This window comes from Symphalangus syndactylus, chromosome 7 (assembly GCF_028878055.3).
Source record: "Symphalangus syndactylus isolate Jambi chromosome 7, NHGRI_mSymSyn1-v2.1_pri, whole genome shotgun sequence".
Classification (NCBI taxonomy): Eukaryota; Metazoa; Chordata; class Mammalia; order Primates; family Hylobatidae; genus Symphalangus; species Symphalangus syndactylus.
This window is the reverse complement of record NC_072429.2, coordinates 92,203,584-92,211,409: the sequence shown is the minus strand read 5'-3', so window position 1 is coordinate 92,211,409 and position 7,826 is coordinate 92,203,584. Positions and strand designations below refer to the sequence as shown.

At 42.1% G+C, this 7,826-nt stretch overlaps 1 pseudogene; it reads right to left on the bottom strand.

Moving 5' to 3' along the window:
* Window positions 1-3,082: 3,082 nt before the first annotated feature.
* On the bottom strand, window positions 3,083-5,240 carry LOC134737082 (zinc finger protein 317-like; annotated as a pseudogene).
* Window positions 5,241-7,826: the final 2,586 nt, after the last annotated feature.

The following is a 7,826-nucleotide window of genomic DNA, read 5'->3' as shown; positions in this document are numbered from 1 at the left end:
TGTTCATGTGATAACTGGTTTGTTCACTTATGAATTAAGCACATTTCTATATGTATGTTACATTTCAATAAAACCTGTTTTAAAACACACACACACACACACACACACACACACACACACACACACACGGTATTATTACATGACCACTGTAGAAATGACCTTGGCATTATACTGATAAGATGAACATGCAGAGACCTTACAACCCAGCAACCTCGCACTCCTGGAAAAACGTACCAGTGCTCCGGAAGGCATGTCACATCACAGCACCACTGTTCATAATTGGGAAAAATGGGAAAAACTGACTGTTCATTAGCAGTACAAAGCATAATAGTGGGATAACGATAAAATTATCACAGTCTGGAAGTTAAAATGAAACTCCGACTATATTCATCAATGTGACTCTCAAACCACTCCTCCTACTACTTAATCTGGCTGCCATTACATTTCACTTGAATTCTCCAATGACCTTCTAACTGGTTTCTGTTCATATCTCATCCCTCTTTAGCTTATCAACCCAGAAGCCACTGTGATCCTTTTGAAAACTGAAATTGGATAGTTGTCATTCTTCTGTTCAAGATCTAGTTAACCAGCTAGATGCCTTTCTGAACAGTCTCTGATGCAGCTTTGACATCATCATCCTCTTACGATGCCCAAGCTTGCCTCACTCCACCACACCAACCCCTCTGCTGTTGCACGGCTTCCCCAAGCACAATTCTTCTTCATGGCCTTTGAGCTGCCAAGGGTGCTCTTCCTGAGATTAAGGGCACATGCTTGCAGTTCCCTGACACCTCTGCTTAAATGCAAGGCTTTCCCTACCCACTCTATAGCTTCCTTCAACCTACATGCTCCCTCCATAGTTGTTTCCATTGCATTTACCACCACCCGATACACAATATATTTACTGGTTTGTTTATCAGGTGCCCCAGCCCCAAGCACCACCAGGGCAAAAATCTGGAATCTCTGCTATAGACCCTGGACACCACAGAGCAGTGCCTGTGCCGGGCATAAAGGAGGTATAAGCTCCGGAGCCAGACACCAGGGTTCAAAGGCAAACACTGCTACCAGCTAACAGGCTAACCTCAGACAAGTAAATCTCAGCTTTCATGCCTCAGATTTCCCATATGCAAAATAGAGATGCTGACAGTACCTGTCTCCATGAGCTTTTGTGAAAACCAATATACCACTATCAATAAGTCAAGAAAATATGAAGGTATATCAAAGACCTGAAATACAATGTAAAAGATTGGTTTAAACAAATGAAAAAACCTATATCCTACAATTAAAAGTATACATGTTGTGCCCACACATTTAGGTACTAGTTATAAAACTCATCAATGACCAGGTGTATGGGCTCCAGGCAGCATCCAGCTGGGTGTAGAGCCCCCCTCCCACCAATAAATAAATTAAATGGAAAAGCTGGGGTGTGGTGGCACATGCCTGTATTCTCAGCTATTTAGGAGGCTGAGGCAGGAAGATTGTTTGAGCCCAGGAGTTTGAGTCTGGCCTAGGCAACACAGTGAGATCCCCATCTCAAAATACATAAATTTAAAAGAAAAACAATGAAATAGCCATAGCAACTTAAACCAATAATCAGTTTTATTTTTTCTCATGTGATAGGACGTCTGGAAGTAACAAGTCCAGGGCTGGTGCAGACATCAAAGAAACCACAGGGTAGGCCAGGGTCGCTGTGGGCTTTCTGCAGTCACTTCCTTAGACTGTGGCTTTCATCCGCATGGTCATAAGGTGGATCTTCCAATACTAGGTACTGGATCTCCTTGCAAGGTGAGAAGTAGGGGGTAAAGCAAAGAGCAAAACATACAGGGAAGAAGTCAGGTTTAAGAACGACCCCTGTTCGAGAGCTTTCTCAGAAGCCCATCCAGCGAATCTGCTGATTTGTCAGTGGCCAGGGTTGTGGGATATGGATGGTCTAGTTGCAAGAAAACCTGTAAGAGATTTTTTTAAAATAGCACACCTTACTAATCTGACAGAACCTGGATTTTCTTGATATGGGAAGAAGATGAGAATGGACACCGGGGAAGCCACTAGAAGTATCTGCCACTCTTGACTGGACAGCAGGCTGCAAACATACCACCACTTGATGGAGACATCATGCTCTGGTCACAATGCGTGTGAATTAGGTGCCAGTAACAAACCAGTACTGAGAAATACCCACATGTCACATGGATCTAAATACGTGATTGGTCGAGTAGGTTGTCCAAAAGGCAATTAGGACATTACCAAGGATGAAGCTATAGTACAAATACTATATACAAACGTTTTGTGATGAGGCTTTAGGGTTATTTAGAGGAGTGTCACCTTAAAAATAAAGATGAAAAATTTATGAGCGGGGGTCTGTTTTCATGATGAGAGAATAAGTGCAATCCTGTATTCACACAAAAATCCTGTTGGGGTTCTCCCCCGGGGAGAATATTCACATGCACAACTGAGGGGACCATGGCTGGAATCATTTCCACATAGGAATTATCAGCACTGATTGTATTTTAAAGGTTTTGTAAAAGAAATTTCTCCTAGTGTAAGTGCTCAGAAGATTCAGAAAACTGAGGAATTGTTGCAGGCAATAATTGAAGAATGGCTGCATGATTATTTTCAACCTCAGCAACAGTGACGTTTGGGGGCACATAACTCTTTGTTGTGGGGGGCTCCTGTGCACTGGAGGGTACTCAGCAGCATCCCTGATATCTTCCTACTACAAGTCAGGAGCATCTTCCCCCAGTTCTAACACCAAAAATGTCTCCAGACATTGCCAAATGACACCTGGACAGAAAAATTGCGGCCTGGCTGAGGACCCCTGCTGTAGACAAAGGGTCAGCCAAGTTTCTCCGGAAAGGGACAGATGACAGGAAGTATTTCAGACTTCGTTGGCCATATATGTTCTCTATCACACATTCTTCCTCTTTAAAGATGGACCAGCTATTGTTAGCTTGCAAACCATACCATAGACAGCCAGCCATGGTTGCGGACCTCTTCATGACCTTCCCACATTCCTTATTTCACTGATTTCTCTCTTCAGTGTGATTTCTGTCATGAGGAATCGAGTGAGACCAGGAAGGGTTTCCCCAGCCACTGCATTTACAGAGATTCTCCCTAGTGTGCTTGTTATTACTCATGGGCCCAGAGGCTAGAAGTGGTGCTGAAGTCATTTTGACATTAAATGCCAAGCTAGGGTTTCTCGCCTTAAGTCCTTCTGTGTTTGTTAAGAGCTGAATGTGCCCTGAAGGCTTCTCCATGCTACAGATGTACATTTTCACCCTCTCTCACCCAGCGTGAGTTCTCACAAATCTCCTAAGGGATAAGAACACCTCGTCTTCCCACAGTTTTTACAGGAATTGGACTTTTCCCGTTACTTGGATTCTTTTGCACCCAGTAAGGTGCGGGCTCACAGAGGCTTCCTCCTACACCCGTGAGATCTGTTTCTGGTCTGAGTAATCCTGTTTCTTTAAAGCAGGCCTGCTCACTGGAGCCTTTTCCACACGGACGACTCAAAGAGCTTCTCTCCCCGGTGAGTTTTCACGTGGCTCCTGAAGGAATAATGATCGCTGAAGGCTTTCCCGAAGACAAGGCATTCATAGGGCTTCTCCCTGGTGTGGATCCTTCTGTGCACGTTCAGGTTGGAGCTGATGCTGGAGGCTTTCCCACAGTGATGGCATTCCTACGGTTTCTCTCTCATGTGGCTTTGCATGTGCGTCTTCAGCGTTGACTGGTTCCTGAAGGCTTTGTCACACTGCCTACTCTCAACGCGTTTCTTTACAAGGTGAATGCTCGTGTGCCTCCGCCGGGATAAATAATCACTGAAGACTTTCCTGCAGGTGAAGCATTCGTAACGTCTCTCTTGTGTGTGTATCTTCCTGCACGTAGTGAGGCTTGAGCTCCCGCTGAACGCTTTCCCGCCGAGATCGCAGCCGTATAGTTTCTCTCCAGCGTGAGAGTTCCTGTGAGTCTTAAGGATGGACTGGTTTCGGAAGGTTTTCCTACACCGCCGACATTCCACGGGTTTCTTGACATTGTGAATTCTGATGTGTTTCCTCCGGGACACGATAGGTCTTCTCCGCCATGTGGTTCTTCTTGTGCAAATTAAAGTTCGACTTCCAGCGGAAGGCTTTGCCGCACTGCGCGCATGCGTAGGGCTTCTCCCGCGTGTGATTCCTCACGTGCTTTTTGAGGTGGAGGGGTGCCGGAAAACTTTCCCACTGTCGTGACACTTACAGGGCCTCTCTCCGGTGTGCGTTCTTTTGTGTGCAATGAGGTGGCAGCTCCGGCCGTATGCCTTCCTGCATTTATCACACTTGTAAGGGCTCTCACCAGTGTGAAGTCTCATGTGGATTTTCAGGGCTGAGAGGGTCCAGAATGCATTTCCACACTGACTGCAGTCAAAGGGCTTCTCTTTGAGGTGAGTTCTTGCATGGCTCCTACGGGTTGAAGGGTCGTTGAAGGCTTTTCCGCAGTCGCTGCACTCGTAACCCTTCTCCCTGGTGTGTATTCTCCTAAACCATTCTTGAGAAATCCGCCCCCACAATCCAATCACCTCCTACCAGGCCCCACCTCCAACACTGGGAATTATATTTCCATATGAGATTTGCGTGGGGATACACATCCAAACTATATCAGAGGGTCTCAAAGAACTAGTGGCCCTGAATACAAATGCAAAAGATTTCGGCATCTAAGTGACTCTGGCAGGATGTGGAATAGGGAGTCTGGAACAGCTGTAGGATCTATGAACTCAGAGACGTTCTGCCCCGTTTCTATGTGATACAAGAAACAAAACCAGGATAATCAGAATACTGTCACCATGGATAAGTTAGAACAGATAGGTTAATTTTTTCAGAGATGTTAAGGCTGCTTAATTTCTCTTTTAATTTTCTTTACAGCATGGCAAAAGCAGTTCTATTTTTCTGTTTCTACAAATCTTACTCTATTCTTATTGGGATCTGTTTTTCTTTTCACCAGGGCCAGGACTGGGATGAGGCAACCCAGGCTGCTAGATAAGTGTGCAGTATTTAAGGAGGCACTTCCAGTGCCAGTCAGACAAGCACAGGGCTGGCTCAGAGTGAGTGGCGTCTGACACTGCACTCACAAACCTCCCCCTCGACCCAGCCCTGCTCCTCAGTTTTAGATCTTCCTCCTCCATCAAGTTTGTGGTCCAAAACAAATGTTGCTCCAAACTGTTCCATTATGAGCTCTCTTGTGACCGTAATTCTTGCAATATTTGATTTTATCCCCATATTCAACTTAATCACAGTGTCCCAGGATATTCAGAATTTGCAGATGTAAATATTATAGAGAGAATAATTCTTTTGTTACTTTTGCTGACTGGTATTTCTGTCCTTACTAGGACTATTTCTACCACTTTTATTCACATAAATGTAGGCCCGGCAGGGTGGCTTATGCCTGTAATCCCAGCACTTCGGGGGACTGAGGCGGGAAGGTCATTTGAGGTCAGGAGTTCAAGACCAGCCTGGCCAACATGGTAAAACCCTATCTCTACTAAAAATACAAAACAATTAGCCAAGCATGGTGGTGCATGCCTGTAGTCCCAGCTATTTGGGAGGCTGAGGTGGGAGGATCACTTGAACCTGAGAGGTGGAGGTTGCAGTGAGCTGAGATCATGCCACTGCACTTCCAGCCTGGGTGACAGAATGAGACCCTGTCTCAACCCCCCCCAAAATATATATATTAAATTATATATATAAAATATATAAATATATAAATAAATATAGAAATTAAAAATTTATGATTTCTAAAGGACAATTACAACTGCTAAAATAAAAGCAAAATGGAAACCCACAACAAAAGCCCTAAGTAACTAGCTTTTAGATTACACACAGCCAAAAAAAAAAAAAAAAAAAAAAAAAAAGAATTTGTTTCTTAAATACATTCTGCTGCATAAATGTCCCCTGGAGCACTTTAAGTAATTCTGATACCCAGATCATATCGACATTCAATTAAGTAAGACTCTGTGGGGCGGGCTGATGAATTAGTACTTTAACAAACTCTACATGAAATTTTTATGAAGGCTGAAGTTTAAAAGCTACTCATAGCAATAAATGAAAGGCAAGCAGAAAAAGAGTTGAGAAACATAAATACAGCTAAGAACCATGGGGGGGCAGAAGATAAAGAACTGAACCATTTCTAACTGGAGTTACCTATGAGAGACAGAGAAGGAGCACAGGCAATTAATGCAAAATATAGTGGCTGTAGATTTTTCATTTCAGGAGGAAAATGTAAACAGATTGAAGAGATAAAAAGAAATCTTAGGCACAAGGAACCAGAGAATACCAATGGTAAAAAGAATATCTTAGCAGCAACCAGAGGAAAAAAGACAGGTTACCTTTTAAGCAATAGTTCTCAAACTTTAAGTTACATCAAAGTCACCTGGAGGTCTTGTTAAAACACACTGTAAATATCTATTAAGAAACAAACCAATCCCAGGCACAGTGGCTCACACCTGTAATCCCAGCATGTTGGGGGGCCAAGGTGGGTGGATCACTTGCACGCAGGAGTTCGAGACCAGACTGGGCAACATAGCAAGACCCTGTTTCAAAACAAAACAAAACAAAACAAAAATCTCACATTTCTAGGCCCCATCCCCAGGTTTCTGATTCAGAACATCTGGGGTGTGGGGTCAAAGAGTATGTATTTCTAACAAGTTCCCAGGTGATGCTGATGCTGCTGGTCAGGAGACCACACCCCAAGAACCACTGCTTTAAAGAAACAAACATTAGACCAACATCTGACTTCTCATTAGCAACCGTGGAAGCCAGAAGATAGTGGAATATCTTCATAGTTCTGAAATAAAATATAAAATCTTATAACCACCAAAAATGTCCACAAGAAAGAGGGAAAAACAGTATCTTTGGGCTTGCAACCCACAGAAAAGAGACATTATCAAAGATGTACTTCAGGGAGAAAGAACTAATCCTTTGATTACTTAACCAAAGCAAAGAGTATAAGAATTACATCAGAGTGTAAGAATCAAGTAAAGCACTCAAAATGGCAAATGTGAAAGTATAATGAAACAAGAAATGACAGTATGCAACAACAATAAAAATTTCTTCTGATATTTAAAAAAAGACAGAACTAAATGTGTGCAACTATGATATATCAATAAAAAAACCCAAAAATGCATGATAAGAAAATCACGTAAATCAGGAGACTAAGATATATCCGAACCTAGATTTAATGAACAAGCATGGGTAAGAATTGTTTAGAACAACTACTGAAATAATAGAGTAAATAAATTCAAAATGTACAGAAAATAAAAAAGGAAAATGATGAAAATATGCAAAGGAAGCTAGAGAAAAGAAAAAAGACAAATGTAACATTCAAATATATTAATACAGAAGATGTTAATGGATTAAATGCTTTAACTAAAATATAAATATTCACAGAATAGATCAATCCAATTTTGTGTTATGTACAAGAGACATCTAAAATAGAATACAGTAAGAATGGAAATAAAAGAATATACAAGGTAAGGAAAAAGAAAAGAAAGCTGCTTCGAATGTCAGTATCAAACAATAGATTAAGGCAAAAAGGCTCATAGAGAAAAATAAAGTATTACATAATAAAAAGATCAAGAAAGAGGTGTGTGTATGTATAAAACATAGCCTCAAAAAAATGAAAAAAAAAATAAAGGGACAGAACTCTAAGGAGAAATGATGAAGCCACCACCAGAGCTCTCATAAATACAGTTCAAGCAGGCAGTTCAATAACTACATGCAGATTGAACATGATGAAACAGCATTTCCTAACTATAAAATCCAACCACACATGGGGCCATGTTTGTCCCAGAAAATGCTTGACCACAG